The 26,133-nt window shown below is 36.6% G+C and overlaps 1 long non-coding RNA gene across 1 annotated transcript in view; it reads right to left on the bottom strand.

Moving 5' to 3' along the window:
• Nucleotides 1–14,723, bottom strand: part of LOC140713291 (uncharacterized) — a 139,854-nt gene extending 125,131 nt beyond the window's left edge. Inside the window, exon 1 of the long non-coding RNA XR_012095214.1 lies at nucleotides 14,438–14,723. This is a non-coding gene — a long non-coding RNA (uncharacterized lncRNA). The remainder of the gene's footprint in view (nucleotides 1–14,437) is intronic.
• Nucleotides 14,724–26,133: the final 11,410 nt, after the last annotated feature.

Below are 26,133 nucleotides of genomic sequence, written 5' to 3'. Positions count from 1 at the left end.
TAAAAAAAATGATGACTGACAAAATTGTACACAAATTAAATGATTGTTTTTATAAGTAATAAAAGTTGGGGTAAGTTTTAATGCAGCAATACATATCTGAAAGAATGGAATATATGTGTGTAGTTTGAAATCACCTCTTTTAAACGTGAGTTATAGGTAGTTGTGTCAAAATAATAAAGCTTTCTGGATACACTCTGTTTCCTACTGTGCCAATCACCCAGCTTTGTGGCACAAAGTGAAAAAAAATAAATAAAGGCTAGGCGCAGTGGCTCATGCCTGTTATCCCAATACTTTGCAAGGCCGAGACAGGCAGATCATGAGGTCAGGAGTTCGAGACCTGCCTGGCCAATATGGTGAAACCCCGTCTCTACTAAAAATACACAAATTAGGCTAGGTGCAGTGGCTCATGCCTGTAATCCAAGCAGTTTGGGAGGCTGAGGTGGGTGTATCACCTGAGATCAGAAGTTCAAGACCAGCCTGGCCAACATGGCAAAACCTCATCTCTACTAAAAAGAAAAAAAATTACAAAAATTATCCGGGCATGCTAGTGGTCGCCTGTAATCCCAGCTAGTCAGAAGACTGAGGCAGGAGAATTGCTTGAACCTGGGAAGCGGAGGTTGCACTGAGCCCAGGATGCACCACTGCACTACAGCCTGGATGACAGAACTCCATCTCAGGAAAAAAAAAAAAAAAATTAGCCAAGTGTGGTGGTGCATGCCTGTAGTCCCAGCGACTCAGGAGGCTGAGGCAGGATCTGATGGGATCTGATGATTTCATAAGTATCTGGCATTTCCCCTGCTTGAAGTGAGAGAGAGACAGAGAGAGAGAGAGAACGCTAGATGTCTGCACAAGTTACCTCTCACTATTCAGTTAAGCACAGATCGGCACATACACCTCAGGAAACTGCCAAAGTCAAGGCAAGGACCATCCAAAAATATTAGCGGTAACAGTGCCCAGAATTCTTATAGGGTTGGAAAACCCATTCCCACCTGCCGTAATGGAAAACGTCCTGAACATGAAGCAATGTGTAGGGTACACAGATGAGTTTTACCTTAGCAGTGGGAAATAATCACTCCTAATCTAAACAGTGCTCTGATCCTACCCAATAAATCTTAAGCTAAAGACACAAAAGAACCAAATGTTTTCCAGGTGACTTAACTGTATCCCGAAAACAGAGCTCAGAAATATTTATAGGGATATTAAAATCTCTGCACTCCCAAAACATAAATCACAATGTCTGACATCCAGTAAAAAATCACCAGACCTAAAATGAGCATGAAAATAAAGCCTCTGAGAAAAAAACTCATTTAAAACCAACTAAGAACTGAATTAGCACACATGGAAATAAAATCTTTTATTATTATAATTACATTCATTCCATAGGTTCAAAAAGTTAAGTAGAGATATGGAGAATATAAAAATAACCCAAATATAACTTGAGATATAAAAACTATAATGTGTAATACAGAGTAAAGGGCAAATTTGATTATCAGGAGGAAAGATTAGTTTGATGATAATTAGATAATTTGATGACAACTAGAAAAAATCTTGAAGAGATATTACTAAAAACTATTCACATAAAATGTATAGAGAAAAAAGCAAATTAAAAAAACAGTGTCAGTAAGCTATGGAAAAATTTCAAGCAGTTTAATGTACATATAGTTAAGAGTGCCTGGATGGTCAGGAGAGGGATAGTCAGAAAATTATCTGAAGATGTAATGAGAAAAAATTTTCCAAATTTAACAAAACTATACACCCACATATCCAAGAAGCTAAATGAACACAAAGCAGAAGCTGTGTGAACTAAAGAGAATATTTTAAAATCAATCAGAGGGTGGGGAAGAAAGGCATACTGTATATAGAGGAAAAAGGAGTAGGAAGATCTCTGATTTCTCACTGAAAACAGAATTGAAGTCAGAAGACAGCAGAGCAACATATTGGAATAGAGGACAAAAAATAACATAGCATTCATAATTGCCCAAACCAATAAGAAAACTAGAGATGCCAAGAATCAGAAAAAATGCAAACCATAATGAGGAGAAAATTAGTAAATTTTAAAAGAAGAAAAACAAGAAGGGACAGATATGAGTAAACAAACAAACCCGGATATTAAAATAAAGCTTGTAACCATGGTTAAGTATTTACAAGAAAACATGAACCTAATGAAAAGAGAAATTAAATATATAAAACCAAAATGGAACATCTAGATATGACAAATAAAATATGTGAATTTAAAAATTGTACTGGAAGAGAATAATAACAGATTTAACACTGTGGGGAAAAAAAATCACTGATCTTGAACATACAACAATTAAAAAAAGAAACAGGTCTTTGATCTTGTGTGTGATAGAATGCACTGGAAAACACACAGAAATGGAGTATCAGAAAAAGGGGTGAGGCAGGAACAACAGCTGAATAAATAGTGGCTGAAAGTTTAGTAAATTTGAATCTTATTTGTACAAAGATCTAAAAAGCTCAACAAATTTAGGAGAATGCCAAAACAAAGAAAAGTCAAAAAAGTCAAATCAAATAATTTATAAAGAGATAATCTTAAAATTCTAAAAACAATATTAAAAGTAACCAGAGGATCTTTTGTATGTGCAGAGTAGAAATGACAGGATTTTCTACTCATTTTGTATCAGAATTTTGCAATAAAAACACAATGTGATGATGTATTTAAATGGTGAAAGCACAATGAATAGAAACACAGACAAAGGTTGAGTGAGCTAAGATTGTGCCACTGCCTGAGTGACAGAGTGAAACCCTGTCTCAAAATAAAAATAAAAATATGGTATTGATGAGGCAGAAAAAGTGTCTCAAAAAATTGAAAATAATTAAAAACATATGCAGTTCATTTTAGGGTCTCAAAAGAAACTAGAAATTAATAACAAAATTACATCTATAAAATTCCCAATTATTTGAAAAATGAAAAGCATTTTTCAGAACTCAGCAATGGTATACTTATATTTGTCCATTTAATTGTATGTAAATTTTGGCTTAAAATTTTAAAAATATAAATAAATGCTCACTTCTATTTAATAATTTGAATGTTAAACTATTCAGAGGAGCATGTCAATGTCTGCAATTTACCTTGAAATGCATCAAAAATAAGTTAGATTAATGGAAGGGTAGAGGGAGAGAGAGAAGGATATGTGATTTTTTTTTTTTACAAAAATGATGGTACAATCTAGATGGTAGAATACAGGTACTCAACTTTAAATTATTTAAATGTTGTCATGTTTGATTATTAAAATAATTGTGAGAAGACAAAACTGACAACACAAAGTTTTTTGGACAAAATAGAGCAACTGGCACTCATATTAATACAATGGTAGTGGAAATGTAGGAGGGTTCTAACACTTTGGAAAAGTCTCTTGCCATTTCCTATACAGTTAGTACATACTTACCGTATGATTTAAAGTATGTGAGAAGATGTGCATAGGTCGTATGCAAATCCTACACCATTTTACATAAGATACTTGAGGATCTGTGAATGTGGTGTCTTTAGGAGTCCTGGAACCAGTTCCCTACTGATATTGAGTGACCACTAGACTGTATTATTCCATTTATGTGGAAACCTAGAGAATATATAATTACAGCAGATCATTAGTTTTCTGGGGCCTGAGTTGGTAGAAACTGGGAAGAGCCAAGATAAATTTTGGGGATGAAGATGATGTTTTATATATCTTAATTATGGTGGTGGTCATATGAGTTTACAGATTTGTTTAAATTCAATGAATGTATGTAACTTTAAGATATGTGACTTATTTGATCTCAATTACAATCCAATAAAATAACTAAAGCACAATAAGGAAAACACAGTTTTCTGGAGCTTTCTGATACTTTCCACCTGAAATTTAACTCTAGAGGGACAGTATTGTAGTTAATAAGACTTTCATTTGGTCACAGAGCACTTCACAGTTATTCATAGAATCATGGGATTTTGTGATTGTAAACAGTTTAATACATGGTAGACTTCGTAGGTACTGGGTAGCTATAGCTAATGTTTCTATATGTAATCATCAAGATAATTCATCAAGATAACTGTTGTCTTCTTGCTGTTAAGCCTTTTTCTCATTTCCTTGTCAATAATTGAGACGTGCTTTTTTGTTCCATTGCTACTGAAGATTTTTTTTTTTTTTTTTTTTTTTTGGGTGAAAAACATAAGGATTCAGAAGACTGCTTTAATTTGGGAGTTGATGTTTAAAAACCTACAACCACTGAGAGGAGATACACTAAAGTATCTGTGTGGAGAGGCTAAAGTTGGGCACTTGGAGTAAAACACAGCACTGATGCTTAGTATTTAATACTTGATAGGTACTTGAGTGTGCACATGTGTGCATATTTGTATGCGTGTATGTATGACATGTATGTGAACGTGTGTGCATTCACGTGCTTGCTGCAGAAGTGTATTTGGACTACAGTGTGAGTTAAATCGGTTTTAGTATTGTGTTAGCTTCATATTGTCATCACAAAAGAACTCTTAAATACACTGACATAGAGAATATGCCAAGGCTGTGTAACACTATTTCTGCAATATTCTAGTGCTTGTTATATAAAAACAAAGTGGCTTGTTCACGATAGTTTGCTTATTTTTCACCTTATGTATGACATTTTATATATTTTCTCCCAATAGTTCTTTGCTCTACCATTGCAGAGTGAAAACTATTATCCAGTTCAAAGCACACACAGTCATTCAATAAAAGAAAAAGAGTGCACATTTATAGTTAATCCCTGGCGTGAGTATATTTTTTCCAAATTTAATTAGTACTGTTTGTTCTCATAACTTCACTTCTACAACAAAAACATTTGGCAATAGTAATCTTTCTCAAAGATGCGAAAGTAATCAGAAAGCGTATAGTAGAGCAGAAAAGAGTTAGGCATTCTTGCCTTCTAAATAAATGCTAGGTCTGCCATGGGTAAGGTGGTTGTGGCCATGAAGTTTACTAAGCATGTTAGCCCAAGCACACTTCTTTATTGTACTCTGGTTGCTAGCTTTTTCAGAATAAATCCAGTAAAAATATGTAATTAGCCTATTCACCAGTGGTGGTACTCAAGGCACCACAGTCTGCACAAACTAGACTAGCCTCTCAGAAAACAGGAATTTTGCAGGCTGCTTTAAATAACCCTTTACTTCTCCCCATGCTCCAGATTCTTTAAAGGCAAGAGAATGTTTAGTTATGCTTTGAATCTGTATACCCAGCATAGTGCCCAAGATAGGGTAGGCGCAGGCATGTCTTTTCAATTAAACTAAGCAACATATTTACTTCAAGTATGTAAAGACCAATGCCTTTTCATAAAGCATAACTCATAGACTTAGCAAGAAAAAGTCAGAACCTTCCATTGCTTAAGACAATACATTTTTGCACACAGTGATGGCCAGACTTGTTTTTGCCTAGAGAACAATCATAATACGATGCTAAGTATTATATTTTTTCGGTAGTCATTCATATTTCTGGGTCTTTACCATGAGCTAAATATTGTGCTAAAGATATCTACATATTCTATGTAATTTGAGTCTCACTTGAATCCAATTGATTGCAGAAGTTCCCAATATCTCCATTTTTAAATTGAACAGATGGGAATCAGAAAAGTTTAAGAGCTGTGCAAAGACACAAAGCAAGTATCTACTAAGACAGGATGGGAAATCAAGAAGTTAGATACTAGAGTCCATAGTCCGTAATCCTAGAGACTAGAGTCCATAGTCCCAAGTCCTTTCCTGTCCCACTAAACCGATTTATTCTCCCTGCTGGCGATGGAAACATACTCAACAGAAGATAGTATCCAGCATTCCTGATCTAACTTTTGCCATCAATATTCAACTTTATTTTTTTTTTAATTTCAGTTTTAGGTTCAGGGGTACAAGTGAAAGTTTGTTACATAGGTAAACTTGTGTCATGGGGGTCTGTTGTACAGAATATTTCATCACCCAGGTATTCAGCCTAGTACCCATTAAATTTTTCCTGATCTTCTCCCTCGTCCCACTCCCCACCCTCTGAAAGGTCCCAGTGTGTGTTGTTTCCCTCTATGTGTCCACGTGTTCTCATCATTTAGCTCCCACTTAACACATGAGAACATGTGGTATTTGGTTTTCTGTTCCTGTGTTAGTTTGCTAGGGATAATGGCCGCTAGGGAAAACTACATTTATTTTAAATGCTTGAAAATCATTTATTCATTCATTCACTCATTCACCAGTTACCACACTCATTCTATATATCATGCATTGTGCTCAAAGTTAGGAATACAAAGAAAGCCAATAATTATTTATTATACGTTGGTGCAAAAGTAATTGTGGTTTTACCATTCATGGCAAAAACTGCAATTACTTTTGCATTGGCCTGATAATATGCCTTGTTCTGTAGGAGTTCACTCTCTAGTCGGAGAGGTAGTTTGATAAACAAGACATATCACAGCACTCCGAAAGAAGGAAAACCTATAAGTCAACTCCACCTCTGCTGTCAGTGAAAATATTCCTACAACCATTACCAGAGGGGGAAGAATATTCTAGGCTGAGAGCTAGAAGATGTTATGTAAGATCATTAATAGTTCTGGGGTGCCTGGCTATAAGGAGAAGGTGTGTGTGTGTTTGAAACATTGAGTGGAAGCTTCAGTGGGATATAAGAATAGAAATGATGAGTCATAAGATGTAGTCAGAACACAAGATTTTTTGTTTTTGTTTTTGTTTCTGTTTTGTCATTGTTGTCTGTTTGTAGCAGCAATTTTAGTGCCAGGGATATATGGCCTCAAACACAAAATATTAATCTTTTAGTTTGCTTTTTAACTGATTGACATGAAAAGCAAGCATCCTCATCCCATCATAAGTTCTCACACCATCTTTAACCTCAAGAGATGACATTAAGACTGGAATACAAGGCAAGGATGTCACATTCCATGGTATCCTAGTCATTTCATATTTTGACATAGCTGCTCAATACGTACTATGGAATGTGTAATATTACTGATGATCAGTGCCACTTCAGGCCTATCTTCTAGAAGCTCAAAACCCTGTCTTTGGTGCAGTCACAATGCAATCTCACCCGACGGTAAAGTACTCTGTGTTCTGAGTGAAATATCTAAGTCTGTTTTATGTCCTTCCAAGTCCTGCAAGTTTACGAAGCTTACACAGTGCTCTCCTTGCAGTGAAGACTGGAGCTTGCATGGAGTGTGTGACATCATGCACAGGAACCATAACCAATGCTGTTCAGAGAATGTCTACTATAATGAGTATTTATGGAAAATTAAGATATTAAATACAGATTCTCCAAAGAACGCTGTCAAGTTAAATTAACTTTTAAATAAATCATGTAAAGTTCGTCTCAGACTCAATTAAGCACAAGAAAAATGTGCTTGAATATTAGAATGGAATAAAAATGGAGTAAAAATATTATAAGTAGATATAATTTGTGTAGTTATTAATAGAGATAAGCTGAAATCGGACTGTGAGCTGAAAAGGTAGTTAGTGTAAACAGCATGGGTTTTGAAGTCTAATGTATCTCAGTTTTATTTAATGGGTTCACCCTTATATTAGTAACCACTGGTGATTAATTTAACTTCACTCAGTCATAGTGTTTCCATATTATAGAGCAAAAATGTAAATAATGTGAGCAATCTTGTTTTGAGTATGCACTGAAAGATATTTCTAAAGCATGGTGTTTGTTACATAAAACTTCAGTGACTACTAGCTGTTATTATAATATTTGTTAACCTTACATATAGTACTACATACTTCTGACATTAAAAAATAGAAGATTTTAAACATGAGATATTTGATTTCTAGCCTTAGTACAACCACTTAATGTAAATGTATATAAAAATACTCAACAGACCATAAAGCTTTTTTACAACTAAATATATATGATAAAACATTATAAACAGTCATTTGCTCATTTGATCAATATTTATTTAATACCCATCATGTGCCAGACACTTTTTTAAGATTCTAAGGAAAAATCAGTAAACAAGCAAATCAACTCCTGCCACACAAGGTATAATATCTAATGGGAAGATAAAATGTAAATAACTGAAATAGAATGTTAACTAATGATAAGTTCTAGGAAAGAAATATTTGTATAAGAAGAGCAGAGATCTGAGGGATAAACAGAAGCCAGTTATGTCAAAAGCTGAAGAACATTCTAGGACAAGCAAGTGCAAAGGTTGAGCTGAGGCTGAGGAATAGCCATGGGTCCAGAGTGATCCTAGTGAAGAAGTGAACACCACAGGCAGTGACGTGGCAGGGATGGAGAGATGTTGGTCAAAAGATAAAAACTTCCAGTTACAAGATGAGTATATTCTGGGAATCTAATGCACAACATGATGATTGTCACTAATTATATTCTATTGTATACTTGAAATTTGCTAAGACAGTAGATTTTAAGTGTTCTCACCATACACACACACAAGCGCGTGCACACATACACACTTGTAACTATGTGAAGGGATACATTAATCAGTTTGATTGTGGAATTATTTCACAGGTAATACTTGTATCAAAACAGCACATTGTGTATCTTAAATACGTACAATTTTTTCTTGTTAATTATTCCTCATTAAAGCTTAAAAAAAACCTGTCAACCACACTTTTTTTTTTTCCAAATTGTTGCATCATGCAATTCACTCTACTTTCTTTGTGCTAGTGACAGTAAGGAGGTAGACAAAGGATGGCGTGAAATATCAATACAATCACATCTATATGAAAAGAATCAGGGATGGAATACAGATTTTTTTTTCTCCCTCAACAACTATGTGATAAAAAAGAAAACAAAAACAGCAATATTTCTATGTATAATGGCAGAAAAATATCATGAATAGGATAGAGGCATGAATCTTCAGATCTTGGAAGCATAAAGAATTCTATATATTATATGTAATAAATAAAAATAAGTTCACGTATTTTAGGAAAACTTCAGAATACAAAATATGGAGATCTTACAAACTGCCAGAGAGGAAAGATATTTCACATCATCCATTGTCTACCTCCTTACTGGCAGTAGCACAAAGAAACAGTGAATTTCATAATGCAACGATTTGGAAAAAAAATATGGTTGACAGTTTTTTCCAGATTATTATTTATTTTTTCCAGATTATTCATACACAAAAATGCTGTTAGACTAACAAATTTTACATAAGCCAAAATAAAATCCATGAAACCTTTAAGAGTAGTAAATTAAAGTTGTTCAGAAGCAAATCTAAAAGTAAACAAAAAGAAATATTGTCATAATTCAGAATTGACATGCAAATATCCAATGAATATATGAAGAGATTGTAAATCTCAATAGCAATCAAGAAGAGTATGATGAAAGCAAAATTGAGATACTACTGTTAAACAAAATTATGGGAGGCCATTGTTTTGGACTGAGGTCTTGCACCAGGCCCCAGCAGACCAGACTAAACAAAATGGAGTTACTCATGTCAAGTGCCACATAATCTAACTGAATCCTAAAGGAAGCAGGTAAATCCCCAGACCAGTGGTTTTCAAAAAATCGGAGATTAGCAGCAGTCAATCAGAAAGATCCCAATCTACCTGATTCAGCATAGTAAGAAATTTCCCTCTGCTTTAAATCTTACAAAAAAAGTAACCTGTAGTAACCTGATGTTAATACATCCACTTTTTTTACTGTTCTTTTTCCTTATTCCCACCTTCCAAAATCCAACTGTTCTGTCACACTAGGCCAAGCACTTATTCTATTTATTAGAATGAGGTGTTACCTGCTTCTAGAATAGCAAATAAAAGCCAATGAGATGTTTAAATTAAATTTGTTGTAATTTTGTCTTTTGAAAATGTCTGGCAACTTAGGAAGGAACTCCAAAGACACCCCGAGGCCCCATGGGGAATGCAGGTGAGGCACTGTTGACCGCCTTTTTGGGGATTCCTCCCCAAATCCTGAGGGTCGTGAAATCATCTTGAGTTCAAATTCTACTGTCTTTGCCTTGAGCTCCCTGATATTTTTGGCTTTTGAATCCAGCACTTATTTGTGCTGTGAGAGAGTGTGTGGTTTTGTTGTACCAAGAGCACATGACTTTTTGGTGATTTGCATGGTGATTGATGTGTCACTGACAGTCACTGGAGTTTTTTTTTTTTTTTTTTTTTTGAGACGGAGTCTTGCTCTGTAGCCCGGGCTGGAGTGCAGTGGCCGGATCTCAGCTCACTGCAAGCTCCGCCTCCCGGGTTCACGCCATTCTCCTGCCTCAGCCTCCGGAGTAGCTGGGACTACAGGCGCCTGCCACCTCGCCCGGCTAGTTTTTTGTATTTTCAGTAGAGACGGGGTTTCACCGTGTTAGCCAGGATGGTCTCGATCTCCTGACCTCGTGATCCGCCCGTCTCGGCCTCCCAAAGTGCTGGGATTACAGGCTTGAGCCACCGCGCACTGGAGTTTTAAAGGTGACAGATGGTGGTTCCATTAAGTGGCTATTAAGGCATGAGATGTGCGAATCCAGATTTCAGAAATTTAACAAAATTTGAGTTTTCTCCTTTTCTTGCTTTTGTTTTGCATGTTTACATAGGGGGAAATTATTGGCTAAGTTGGTCAAAGGCAATCTTCGAGCCAAGACATACTCCAGTGGTGGGCATGAGTCAGGCACCTAAAAGCTGTTAGACCACTAGTCAGCTAAAAATAAGACTCCCATGTTAAGATAAGCTGGGTCATGAAACTGCAAAGGTGACACCAGGTCACCTACCAGTCTCAAGAAAATTTCTGTTCCACAAAAGAACACTGTAAAAATATTACAGGACCCAACACTGTGGTGTTTTCTTTTTAGTCTTTTATTTTGGCTCTAAGAGACCCAAGATTCAATGTAAAAATAAAATTCTTAATATCTAAAGAACTGAGTACTCCAACTTCTAGCAACACCTACCCTTTACATGTGTTAAGTATTAGGCCCCAGAAGCTGCAAACACTTACAAAAATGGCAAAATCTTACTAAAGATAATTTAGAATTACAAAGGCTATTATGTAGGACATTCCAAATGATTAAGACTGTTCATCTAAGGCATGTGTTTTAAAATAAGTACTCTTAAGTTAGGTCCACCCAGGGGTACCTATTTTAATTACTGTACAAAAGCTTTTAAAAAGGTTTCAAAAAAATTTTGTCTCTTCAAAAGATTTCTTACAAAAGGTAAATGAAAAGATAAATGACTTAACTGATAAGAAACACTGAATCTGCAAACCTTTTCAATTAGTTACCATTCAACCCAAAAGGGGAAAAGAAAGCTAAGTGTTTATAAAAGCTAGACCCTTAGGCAAACCCAGTTTTCTTCTTTAACCACATTCACACCCTAGTTCACAGCTATCGATGCTGAATTCAGGTATAGAAGCTATCTTTCCCATTTATTGATAGGCTCCTCTTTAAACTCAGTAATCTAGTTAAGAAACTGAAGCTCAATTTAAAAGCAAAAAGTCACAGACTACAATGAATAAACTAGCTAACAATCCTTTAGGGTAATACTCAGGGAGGTTAATCAAGAAATGGGCAATGGTCCCTTGACTCAGTCTCCTTTTGGAGTGGATAAAGTGGTCAGGGGTAAAGAAGAGAGATAGCCTTAGAGTAAATAAATTTCTTGGAAAGATAAATGGCTCCAAGAGATACAGGAGGGTTTGTGGAAAAGTTTGGGTGTGATGGTTAGTGTTTCGTGAAAATTTTCATGAGCAACTCAAGCATAATTATTAAAAACAAGTAAATTAGATGAGTGTAAATGGGATAAAAGTTTACAAATGAACCTTTCATGGTTTCAAAAATATTTTTTGGTAACTTAAAGTTTTAAATTTATATTCCGTTAAGTAACAGATATTCATTATATGTCCGAGTGATTTCTAAGTAGGTTCAAATGCTGAAATCTTAATTGCTAAACATATATTTAAGTTGACATATTTAGGCATCTTATATTTATACAGTGTAGATAAGTTAAATATATTTGGATCTATTAATAAACATGAAAACTTTCATTAGCATATATATTCTATAAATTATGATTATATTAGCAAAGCTTTGACTGGGATGTCATATTTGAGAATGTGCCTAGGACACCTGGCTTCAAGTGTTCCCAGCCTTACAGTGAATACAAAAATTTCACTGATTGTCAGGCCCAAGAACCTGAGGATAGTTCAGAAACTTCAAAAAGAGAAGAATTCACTCTAATATATAGGTACTACAGGCAAAGTCGGAAGTCTACTGTGGTTTGGCTTTCTAACCTTGAGAAACTTTTAAAAGTCTAATCTGGGATTACTCACACAAAATTCCAGCAAAGCAAACTCATTAACAGCCTATGTGGTCAATCACTATTCTTTCTGCACTTACTTAAATAATGAGGACAAGCTTGATGAGATTAAACTTATTTTTCAAACAATCCGTCTGACTGTCTTAGATTTGAGTAGAAATGAGGATGACTAGAGAAAGAAAAATGATGTTTCGGAAGAAAACTATAGTATACCTGTTATTAGATTCTAACTGTATTCATTGTTTTTCATTATCTACCTGTAGACTGGACTGGATCCTGAATTCTTCTATGTTTCTCCAACTTTTTTTTTTTTTTTTAACTTTTATGACTTGGAATCACAAGGAACAGGAATTATTTTGTCCGTGAAACTTTATAAGCTGGAGATGGATAAGTCAATGTAAATTTCAAAGGACAACCCTTGTACCTGATGTGTGAGCCACTCATAGAATTCACAGAAATATCCAATGTTATAACCAGAGACATTCAAATTGCAAACAAAGGCAAGAAACTGACGATGTCATTTTGTGGGCAGCTTTTCCCAAGTCATTGGAACAAGACTTTCCATCATTACGAGACTCTAACTCTTCTCAATTTTGTCTTTGCTTATGCATACCTCTTTCACTCGTCAGAATAACCCTGTAGTTAGAATTTCAAAATGCCTAGCTTCATTGAGTAACTTGACCAATGGTAAATGAAGGGTCAATATGGGCTAAGAATTTTAATGGTACCTTCATCACTCCATAACCCATCAGAAGCAGAATATTGGTTCACTCCCCTTAGCCTACAAGATAAGTGAAGGAGAATATTACCAGGAAGCATTAACCCTTCTGGATGAGCATTATTTTTCAGGTACCTTTTCCCATGGCTTGGAGTAGGTACCAATGAGTCAAGGATGTGAAATGTGTTTCTCACAATAGCCTCTATGGCAAACTCTACTACAACAGCTATAGTTGCACAACAGACTTTTCTAAATTCTCTTGTTAGAATTGTACTAGATAAGAGAATTGCTCTCAGTTCCCAGCTGGCTGAACAGGGAAGGGTCTGTGAGGTGGCTAACACTTCTTAATTCACATAGGTAAGTATGTTGGGCATTGTAGAAACTCAGTGGCAAAAAATTAATCAATAAGCTACTTGGTTAATATGGGTAGATTTCTAATCTGGTTTATTCTTTAATCTATTAAATTTTAGTTGATTTGTTTTATGGGAACCCTGGCTAATATGCATTCTCCAAATTCTGTATTATTCTTCTGATAGTCATAATAGTAGTCTCTCTGGTATTCTGTATTCTCTCAAAAGTTTTAAATGTCTGCATGTAGCCATTCTTTGAACATTAAATGGTCCTTCTTTGGCTACATCAACAAAAATTCAAAGCGACATATAACAAGGAAACTGTGACCTATAAATGATACGTTGAGGCTAAAAACCAAGAATGGTGGTAACTGAGAGTAGTGATAACATATTAAGTTTTTGTCACACTGGCACCTAGGTGACGGCCTGACTAAACAGGGGGAAACGTTAAATAAAATTATGAGAGGCCATTGTTTTTGACTGAGTTTATGTAATAGGCCCCAGCAAATCAGACCAAACCAAAATGGAGTTACTCATGCTATGTTCCACATAATCAACCTGAAAATTTAAAGAAACAAGCAAATAATCAAATAGATCAGGTATGTTTTCTGAAAATAGATTCATGGCAATGGATCAGAAAGAGCCAGTATACCTGAGTCAGCAAAATACAAATTTTCCCTCTGTTTTTACAATTATTAGTAAACTATAATAGCCTGATATAAATGAATCCACTTTTATTTATTGTGCTGTTTCCTTATTCTCACCTTACAAAAACCAAACGCTTGATCTCGCACAGCAGAACATTTATTCTATTTTTAAGCATGACGTTATCACCTGATTTTAGAATTGCAAATAAAAGCCAATTAGTTATTTAAACTAAATTAGTTGTAATTTCGTCTTTTGACACCTCTTTATAATCATCAAATTAAGACCTGTGATGTGACAAGATAGACTGTCAAATCTGGCAATTCCAATTTTTATGGAAAGTAAGATACTAGAGCAAGTCAGCTTTGGGACTGTCATAAAGTCTCTCATTTACATGAGAAAAAGACAAGAACTGTTTCATAACAAACTATTATATGCTAGTGTCTGTTTCTTATTGCGATTAACATTCTGAATATTCTAGTTTTTGTTCTGCAATTTGAATTTAAATTGTACCTGTTCAGGCGGGGTGCCGTGGCTCACGCCTGTAATCCCAGCACTTTGGGAGGCCGAGGTGGGCGGATCACGAGGTCAGGAGACGGAGACCATCCTGGCTAACACGGTGAAACCCCGTCTCTACTAAAAAATACAAAAAAAAACAAAACCTAGCCGGGCGCGGTGGCGGGCGCCTGTAGTCGCGGCTACTCCGGACGCTGACGCAGGAGAATGGCGTGAACCCGGGAGGCGGAGCTTGCAGTGAGTCGAGATCGCACCACTGCACTCCAGCCTGGGTGACAGAGCCTCTCAAAAAAAATAAATAAATAAATAAAATAAAAATAAATTGTACCTGTTCACTGAGACATACATATATGTTAACTTAAACTATTTACTTGAGGATTTTCCCATTTGTTTAACTTTGTGCTTTCAACTAATCGGGCCCATATATTTGCTGATTCAGAAGAATAAATTTTCCTCTTTTGCTAATAAGAAAATTGGCTTAGCATGTTATGATTGTCTTCACTTTTTAAATTTGTCTGGTTTTAGATTATCATAATGTCTTGCTTCTGGGTTACCCTAGTAACTAATCCTCTCCAAATCCCTTTCATTTGTCTAATTATCTACATCTTCATCTCTGTCAAAGCAAAGTTTCTATTTACCAGCTGACCCATGTGCTGCTCAATTTTGTTAATTACTTAAAAAATAAGTAAAACAATCACTCTTTGTTGTCTTCGTTAACATTGAATAAATGCGTTTGCAAAGTTGAATGGATTTTTTATATATATATGGTTGAGGTGAACTTCAGACTCCCACTTTCTCATTCTACTTATAGGGAACTGAGTTTTATTTATAAATTCATTCATTCAAGAAAAAGTTATTAAACCAGTGTATCTATTATGATGCTGTCTATGCTGGGCATTAAGATGAATAAGATGTGGTCCAGGTTATATGTAGATGAGTGGGTGTCCAGGGTATGTACAAACAATGAATAATAATGCATAGTGTATTAGCTTTTACACTGATAGAAAGAGCTACCTGAGACTAGGTAATTTATATTAAAATAAAAAAGGTTTAGTTGAATCACAGCTCCCCATGGATGGGGAGACCTCAGGAAACTTACAACCGTGGCAGAAGGTGAAGGGGAAGTATGGCAGCAGGACGGGGTTGAGAGGGAAACTGCCACACACTTTTAAACCATCAGATCTGGTGAGAACTCACTCACTATCACAAGAACAGCATGGTGGTAACTGCCCCCATGATCCAATCACCTCCCTCCAGATTCCTCCTCCAACATGTGGGGATGACAATTCAAGATGAGATTTGGTGGGGTCACAGAGCCAAACCATATCACATAGATTGCCATAAAATTACATGGCAAGAACTAGGCTGTATCTGATTGCGCCTTTCTGTAAAGGTACAAAAACATTGCCAAGCAATTCTAACGCAGGGATTTTAGGAAGATTCATGGACATGTATGGCATCTGTCCTAAGTGTTCAAAAATGCCTAGAAATTAGGAAGTTAGATGAGAGAAAGGTTAAAATGTTCCATCCAAAGAAATTCTGTGTGTATTTTCTGCAAAACCAAGATATATGGGATTCCAGTGAGTTTATTGGGACTAGGAAACAGGTGTGGTAAGAGATGAGAATAACGGGCTAAAATACAGAGACAAAAAGAGTTGAGTAGCACAGCCTTAGAAGGCGTTGAGTGCAATGCTGAAGATTATTATTATTATTTCATATATGAGTAAATTAAAGAAGTAGAGTGGGACGTTTTAGATATTATACTGTCCCAGCTGTTCCAGAAACAGCAAAAGGCTAAGACTTTTTATCACTAATCTGATGGATTTCTCACTGTTCCACAGAAGGACAATTAGGTTTTGCTAGAAGTCAGAAAGGCAGACCATAATTAACATTTCTAAGTGGGCACAATTACTTTTTATAAATTCTGGTCTTCGAATCTTACGTACTTTAATTTTGGACACTTTCCAACCACTAGGGCTTGAATTGAGCTGGATCCATTTCTGGAGTTTGAGGAAAGAGCCTATTACTCTACCTGATTGATGGAGGAAATAAACAGAAGGCAATTTGTTCATTCCTTGGAAAGCCAGAGAGTAGCCCCCATAATGTGCGATTTAAGACGAGGGAGATGTCAGCAACAAGACAATGGATGGTGAGAGCCAACAACTTTCCCAGTGGCAGGAGGGAAATTGTAAAATCACTTACTGCTTATTTGCTGTGGAACCAGGCAAGCCATTTTCTCTTCTGCCCTTTGTGTACACGTTTCCTTTTTAAATAAGATCAAATTACACATATTCATAACTGTCCCATGCATGTTTTTCCCTTTGGGCTTATCTTTCTATATTTAATAAAGGATATACCATGACTTTTAAAATCTGTCCTAAAGTAGATTTGGAACTATTTTTGTATCACATTGTTGGACTACCTATTTTAGAAGAGAATATAATTTACTAACATTTATTAATCCTTAATAATTTGTAAGGCACTTTATAAGCTACTAAATGAATTAAATAATTTAATTATAACAATTCACTGAAATTCTTACTACTAATATAAACATTTTGCAGATGAGAACATATACAACCAGAAAGATGCATAGACAGATTAATTTTCCCAAGGTAACAATGATAGTAGGGGTGTTCTTTGTCTTGAGTTTGTGCACTTAAGCACTAAATTTTGCTGATTTTTTATAAGGTAAGAACCTAAACATCTAACTTTATAAAATCTAACTTTATCTAACCTTTTACTCTTCAGAAAAGCTAGTCAAAGAAATACATTTTAATGTCTGCAATTTTTAGATGATAACAGAATTTGTTGGTAGCAGAGCCAGAAATGAATCCTGGTTTCTTACTTGTGAGTCAATGACTATTTATTCCACATGATGTTATTGTTTCCCTAGTAGATGCATAGACACACACACACACACACACACATTTACATTGACTGGAAATATATCTCAGGCATGAAGCTGGAGAAAACAACTTATTTTTATTTAAGAGAAGTAGTTTTATGTGATAATTAACAGGAGTATTTTGAAAACAAGAAGATAAACGGGATATAAACGGGGGGAAATGGCATTATGGTTGCAGAAAATGTAACTTAGAAAATGACAGATCTGTTCATGGGACTTAGAAGTGCTCTCACACAAATGCACATATATCTATATAAACATGCACCACTCATATGTAAGCACATATGTAAATATTTTTAAAAATTTAATTAGTTATATTCTCTCCCATTGGAATTTAGAAATATATGTGTATTTGTGGTTTTGTGCATATGTGTATGTATGCATTCATATATGCATACACACAAACACATATATTTCATACACACACACACATATATATATGATGGTGGCAATAGGTTTACTGAGGAAAACATTCTCCTTAGAAATGATGATATTTATGTTCACCTAAGACAGCACCATGAAACCAGAAAGAACAGGGAGTTTCACAATCAAAAGAACACAGATGCGAGTCCTGATTATTTAATTATATTACCTTATGAAGGACATCCCATCACTAAAACTGTTTTCCTCAATTAAAATAAAGAAGTTAATCTCTACTTCATTGGGCTGAATTTCACTGAAAACTACATAAAGAGATACATACCATGGAATAGGAAATATATATTTGTAAATATGTATTTATATTTTATATATAAATAAACATAAATATATAAATAAATATAAGTATATATAAAAAATAAATATAAAAACATATATTAGGTTCTCTGTCTTTGTATAAAAGTGTATGTATATGTGTGTGCATGGATACATACCATGGAATAAGGAATATATATATAAATAAATATATATTTATATTTATATGTAAATAAATGTAAATATATACACATATTTTTAAGACTATATAAGCTATATATAACTATATGTATCATAATATATACTTATTATAACATATATATTATAAGTATATGTATATACTAGGTATATGTATATATATATAATAAGTATATGTAGGCCAGGCGAGGTGGCTCACGCCTGTAATCCCAGCACTTTGGGAGGCCAAGGCAGGTGGATCACGAGGTCAGGAGATCGAGACCATCCTGGCAAACACAGTGAAACCCCGTCTCTGCTAAAAATACAAAAAAATTAGCCAGGCATAGTGGCGGGCGCCTGTAGTCCCATCTTCTCAGGAGGTTGAGGCAGGAGAATGGCGTGAACCCGGAAGGTGGCAGAGCTTGCAGTGAGCGGAGATTGCGCCACTGCACTCCAGCCTGGGCGACAGAGAGAGACTCCATCTCAAAAAAAAAAAAAAAAGGAATGTATATGTAAAATAAGTATATGTATTATAATATATATACTTATATATAACTTATGTATTATGTGTAATATAATCCATTTTTTAAGTTTTCTAGTTTCTGCTTTTTTAGTATGTTATATAAGACAGGAGACCACCCCTTATATTATCTTATGCCCAATTTCTGCCTCCAAAGAAAGAAGAAGTAAAAACTAAAAAGCAGAAATGAAATCCACAGGCAGACAGCCCGGCGCCTCACCCTGGGCCTGGTAGTTAAAGACCGACCCCTGACCTGATTGGTTCTGTTATCTATAGATTACGGCCATTGTATAGAAATGCACTGTGAAAATCCCCATCTTGTTTTGTTCCGATCTAATTACCGGTGCATGCAGCCCCCAGTCACTAATTACCGTGCATACAGCCCCCAGTCGCTAATTACCGGTGCGTGCAGCCCCCAGTCGGTACCTGCTGCTTGCTCAATCAGTCACGACCCTCTCACACGCACCCCCTTAGAGTTGTGAGCCCTTAAAAGGGACAGGAATTGCTCACTCGGGGAGCTCGGCTCTTGAGACTGAAGTCTTGCCGATGCCCCTGGCCGAATAAACCCCTTCCTTCTATAACTTGGTGTCTGAGGAGTTTTGTCTGCTGCTGGTCCTGCTACATTTCTTGGTTCCCTGACCGGGAAGCGAGGTGACTGGTGGATGGTATAGGCAGCTCCTTAGGCGGCTTAATCCTGCCATGTGGAACATCGCTGCAGGGAACTCCGACCAGCCCCAGAGACGCGGATCCTGAGAGTGCTCCCGGGTAGGCGTTTGCCCCGGTGGGATGCCTCTCCAGAGCAGTGTGTGGCAGGCCCCCTGTGGAGGATCAACACTCTGGATGAACACCGGGAAGGAACGTGCACTTGGAGTCTGGACATCTAAAACTTGGTAAGACTAGTCTTTGAACTTGCCCACTCCGTTTGAGTGGAAGCAGGGCTTGATCACCCATGGCGTGACTTTATCGGCCCTTTGGTTTTGGTTTTGATTTTGATTTGGTTTGAATTGCTTGACAGGACCGGTCTTGGGAACTTGCCCACTCCATTTGAGTGGAAGTGTGGCCTGATCACCCTTGGTGTGCCTTTATCGGCACTTTGGTTTTGGTTTTGATTTGGTTTGAATTGCTTGACAGGACTGGTCTTGGGAACTTGCCCACTCCAGTTGAGTGGAAGCGTGGCCTGATCACCCACATGGTGTCTTTATCAGCACTTAGGTTTTGGTTTTGACTTGGTTTGAATTGCTTGACAGGACTGGTCTTGGGAACTTGCCCACTCCATTTGAGTGGAAGCGTGGCCTGATCACCCAGGGTGTGCCTGTACCGACACTTTGGTTTTTGTTTTTGACTTGACTTGGATTGCTTGATACTTTGGTTTTGGTTTTGACCTGGCTTGGATTTCTGGATACTCTGATTTTGGTTTTGATTTTGGTTTGGTGTAAACTACAAAAGTGTGTGAGTGCCCTTTTCACCCGTTCTTTGTTTTGTGGTGTGCGTGTGGTGTGAGCGTGGTGTTTTGTCTAGAGGAAACATGGGTGAGGCACAAAGTAAGCCCACCCCACAAGGAACTATGTTAAAAATTTTCAAAAAAAGGATTTAAGGGAGACTATGGAGTGCTATGACACCAGGAAAATTTAAAACTTTGTGTAAGATAGACTGGCCAGCATTAGAGGTAGGTTGGCCATTAGAAGGAAGCGTGGACAGGTCCCTTGTTTCAAAGGTATGGCACAAGGTAACCTGTAAGCCAGGGAACCCAGACCAGCTTGTTTTAGATCCCCTGCCCCCAACACAGGGTGGTTGAGAGAACAGCAGCATAAGCCGCTGGCAGAGGCAAAGAGAGAGAGAGAGGAAGAGATGGAGAGGAAGAGACAGACAAAGAGGGAGTCAAGGAGAGAGAGACAGAAAGACAGAGGCAGAGAGAGAGAGGAAGAGACAAAGGCAAAAGGAACGTCAAAGAGAGACAAAGTCAAAGAGAGAAAGAAAGAGATATACAAGTAGTTAAAAAAAAAAAAAGTGTACCCTATTCCTTTAAAAGCCAAGGTAAATTTAAAACCTGTAATTGATAATTGAAGGTATTTTCGGTAACTCTGTAACACTCCAATACCACTTTGTTGTCAGTGTAAACAAGGGCGTGTCCCGAAAGCACAGAGGCCTTCCTATCAAAAAAAAAAAAAAAAAAAAAAAAAAAATCCTTAACCCAGTAACCCAAGGATGGCCCAAATACATTCAGTCTGTAGCGGCAACTCCTTTGCTAACAATGACAACAACAATGAAAAAAGGAAAAATAATAATAACTTTTAGAGGAAACCTCATTGTGAGCACAATTCACCAGTTCAGAAGTATCCTAAGGGGGGAAAAAAAACCTAAAAGTCTTTTAGCACATGTACCACCCCTAGAATTTCCAGTAAACCAACACCAGCCTGAAGATCGCATTCTCATCGAAATGTGGAAAGAAGAAAAACTCGAGCCAACCTGGGAAGGACTCTACCTTGTGCTGCTAACCAAGACTGCTGTTCATACAGCACAAAAAAAAAAAAAAAAAAGGATGGACTGTCTGCTGCTGGTCCTGCTACATATAAATCAATGGTCATAGAAAGAATATGCTCACACCCAAAAGCATTTATATTTAGACATGATAAAAAAATAAACCTTTAAATAAATGGCAGGATCTTAATGATAAAATGTTCAGCATCTTTCAGTATTAGAAGAGAGATTTTTGGTCATCTGTGCTTTGTATGGCCCCTGAAGACCCCACAGGATATTTGATTCCTCCCTCTGATGAGCGGAAGACAACAAAACGCTGTCAAAATTGACATATGGGCAGGGCGCGGTGGCTCACGCCTGTAATCCCAGCACTTTGGGAGGTCAAGGTGAGCAGATCACTTGAGCTCAGGAGTTCGAGATCAGTCTGGCCAACATGATGAAACCCCATCTGTCCTGAAAATACAAAAACTCGCTGGGCATGGTGGCGCCTGGCTGTAGTCCCAGTTACTCAAGAGGCTGAGGCAGGAAAATCACTTGAACCCAGGAGGCAGAGGGTGCAGTGAGCTGAGATCGTGCACTCTAGTCTGGGCAACAGAGCAAGACTCTGTCTCAAAAAAAAAAAAAAGACATGAGGTTGATTACAGGACTCTGTGGGAGCACAGAGAAGGGAAGCCTTGACCACTTGGGAAATGAGAACATCAAGGTTTAGCAAGAACTTCTAGAGAAAATGACCACTTAGATTATCCCCAGGTAATGCTATTATAAACTTGAAAACTGCCCCACCTGGAAGCCACTTAGCTTGCATAAGTGAGTGAGAAGTAAACACTTACTGCAGTGCTGGGGCCATTAGCAACTGTATATTTGGGTTCTATCTTGTTATACCTACTAGCCTATCCAAACTTTATACACACACACACGTATGTACACGTACACATATATATCTATATGTAAATTACCCTGAGGTCCACATTGATACTAATAAATATACTCTTAAGTAACACCTGCACATGTGACCATGTAGAATTTTCTTTTTAATTCTAAATTTTAAATTGTTGTGGGAACATAGTAGTTGTACACATTTGGGAGGATGAGGTGTTTTGATATAGACATGCAATGTGCAATAATCTCATCATGGGAAATGGGGTATTCATCCCCTCAAGCATTCATCCTTTGTGTTACAAACAATCCAATTATACTCTTTTAGCTTTTTTAAAATGTACAATTAAATTCTTTTGAGTATAATCACCCTGTTGTGCTACCAAATATTAGGTCTTAATAATCACATCAGAGAGAATCAGGTATCCATGCCCTCAGGCACGTATCCTTTGAGTTACAAAGAATCCAATTACAGTCTTTTATACGAGAAATTCTCAAGAATGTTCTAAACAGATTTTCTGGGGGGTAAGCTATGCTTTCCAAACAGCATAAGCATGTCAATTGAAAGGACAATGAATATGTGTGCGTGCCTGTATATATACATATATCCATGGTTGGTGCAAACATAATTGTGGTTTTTGCATTGTTGTAATTTGCCAATTGATACTGGAACATATTCTTAAATTTGGTTATATTATACATCGTTTTAATGGGCATTTTTCTTTTCTTTTTTTTTTTTTGCTGATGACTTATTACTTGCTGTTTATTTTATGTTTATTTTAGACTGTGGAAATGATGTTAGACAAAAAGCAAATTTGGGAGATTTTTTTTATTTGAGTTCAAAATGGGTCTTAAAGCAGCAGAGACAACTCGCAACATCAACAACGCATTTGGCCCAGGAACTGCTAAAGAATGCACAGTATGGTGATGGTTCAAGTTTTGCAAGGGAGATGAGACCCTTGAAGATGAGGAGGTAGTGGCTGGCCATTGGAAGTTGACAATGACCAATTGAGAGCAATCATCAAAGATATCCTCTTACAAAAAGATGAGAATTTGCCAAATAACTCGACATCAACCATTCTATGGTCCTTTGGCACTGGAATCAAATTGGAAAGTTGAAAAAGCTTGATAAGTGGGTGCCTCATGAGTTGAGTGAAATATAAAAAGAAGTTGTTTTGACGTGTTGTCTTCTCTTATTCTATGCAACAACAATGAAATATTTCTCAATTGGATTGTGACATGAGATGAAAAGTGGATTTTATATAACAGTCAACCAGCTCAGTGGTTAGCTTCAAAGCACTTCCCAAAGCCTAACTTGCACCAGAAAAGGTCATGGCCACTATTTGGTGGTCTGCTCCTGGTCTCATCCACTACAGCTTTCTGAATCCCAACACAATCATTACATCTGAGAATTATGCTCAGCAAATCAGTGAGATGCACCGAAAACTGCAATGCCTGAAGCCAGCATTGGTCGACAGAAAGGGCCCAATTCTTCTCCATGACAACGCCCGACCACACATCGCACAACCAACGCTTCAAAAGTTGAATGTATTGTGCTACAAAGTGTTGCTTCATCCAGCATATTCACCTGACCTCTTGCCAACCAACTACCACATCTTAAAGCATCTTGACAACTTTTTGCAGGGAAAATGCTTCCACAACCAGCAGGATGAAGAAAATGCTTTCCAAGATTTTGTCGAATCCCAAAGCATAGATTTTTATGCTATAGGAATAAACATACCTATTTCTAACTGACGAAAAATGTGTTGATTGTTATGGTTCCATTTTGATTACTAAAGATGTGTTTGAGCCTAGTTATAATGATTTAAAACTCACAGTCTGAAACTGCAATTATTTTTGCACCAACCATATATATATATATATATACACACACACACACACACATACACACACACATAAATAAAATATTTGGAATTATTTTCTGAAATAAATAATTGAAAAGGAATGAACTAGAATTGCCTATATCATCATAGGTGAATCTCATACATTTACAGAAGAGTAGATACATTATATCTTTTTTAATTCTACATTTCAAAACCATTAAAATACATAAGTATAAATACATACATGCTAGTGATACATACTTATACTGTCAAACTAAAAATGAAATTAAAGGTCTTATCTGTAAAGTTCAGGCTTGTGGTGCTATCTGGGTACCAGGGAGGGAGTGAATCAGAGAGGGACAGAGATATTTTAATAGTTTTAATGATACACTTTGTCTCTTTTAATGAAAGCATACTGGGTACATGAGTCTTTGTTTTCTTATACTTTTTCTATTAAATATACTTAGTGTATTTTTACATCATTGAAAACCTTCCCCATAAAAATAAACTTTAATATATGTAAGGTATGTACCACAGTGCCTCTCACATAAAACATTCTGAATACAGCTCATTTTCTTTATGAATTATATCCTATAAAAGCAAAAGATTATGAGGAGTCACATTCAGATGCAGTGTGCACATGAGATAATTTATTGGGCAGAGCTAAAGTCGGAGAGTCAGAAGACTCAGGTTTGTAAGACACTAATGTGCTAGTACTCTACTCTGTTAAAGCACACGACAGTTTGTACTATGTCCACCCCTTCATTTCATAGTATAGTCACCACTACTGTTTTCTATCTTCATAGGCAAAGCGCTTTTCTGGACACTATAGATATACTCAGTTAATGTTTACTGAATGAATTCATGAGTCAGTTAGTGAATTAGTGTCTGTTTCCTCTTTTTTTTTTTTTTTTTTTTTCTTCCAGTAAGGTCTATTAACTTGAACACACCATGCTATCTCTTTCAGCAGTAGTTCCTTTATCTCTGAAATTAACAGAATCTATGCCATGGTCTCCAAGATGCCACTAACTTTGAGATTCATTGTATTGTTACATTACCTGGGACTTTTCACAAAAATATCTGTTTCTTCCACTATAAAAACAAAGTTTTTATTGTTTTTTTCAAAATTACAGAACTTTTTAAGTTGTGTGGAAAGTAGAGTCCTCCTTAACAAATTACAAATTGTGGATACTACAATAGCACCATCCATCCTTTATCTCAAATTAGGAGATAAGGTCTAAAGTTCAATACCAGATCCCAAAGCACAGAATATGCACCTGGCATCAAAGGAAACCTCAGAATACTTTACATGTTGTGATGCATTTTAGTTCAACAGCCCTTTAGTGAAAGTTACATGCAAAATATTGTAAGGGATGGTGGGGATAATGAGATTCTGTCCAGTGAATTCACAGAGCCAAGCATCAGCTTTGAAGATCATATAACCAGGACTCATTTTGCAGAGAAATATTAAATGGTATAAACGGGGCTATACTCCTTTCTTAGAGTCAGCTAACCACTTTCCCTAGAGTTGTAAGTAACATTTCTGTTCCTCCATTTCACTGTGAATTGAAAAGAAGTTTGCACTAAACCTCTCATTTTTCTTTACAAACGATATCAGATTTGCTATCTGAAAAATGGTGAAAATGGTATGTCTCATACAGTAATTGTTAGGATTAAGAAAAATATTCTTAGGAAAGCTCCTGGTAGTGTTTTGCCATAGCAGATAGGGTCACTGCGATGATTGTTGGTGTTACTGTTGTGGCCACTAATTTAGATAGCTGTGATATTCTACATGGTGTCCCCTTCCCTCTCCCTTTAGCACCAGATGGAGTGAAAACAAGATTGCGAAAATTCTTAAGACTGTCACTTCCCTAGGCAAACTCTGTGTCCATAATCCCTTTATAACCCGTCCCATTGCAGGTATGGATAAATTAATGCAGGCATCTTGCAGAAAATAACCACAAGCATTCAAGCTTCTCCTCCATTGTATCCCCAGTACTTTACATATTATGTTTGGAGGTTTGGGGCTCCTCACAGTCTTGCTTCAGACTCTCCATCTTACCCTCCAGGCTAAACAGTACTTTCTATCCTCAACCTTGACTTTGAGCACTAGGTTAAACAATAGAAACTAATGTGATGACATCAAAGAAGAAAAGTCATACTTGGACAGAAATCAACAGAATTGTTTCCTTGCATA

This window comes from Chlorocebus sabaeus, chromosome 14 (assembly GCF_047675955.1).
Source record: "Chlorocebus sabaeus isolate Y175 chromosome 14, mChlSab1.0.hap1, whole genome shotgun sequence".
Lineage (NCBI taxonomy): Eukaryota > Metazoa > Chordata > Mammalia > Primates > Cercopithecidae > Chlorocebus > Chlorocebus sabaeus.
Note: the sequence above shows the minus strand (reverse complement) of the source record. Positions and strands in the feature narration are given on the sequence as shown.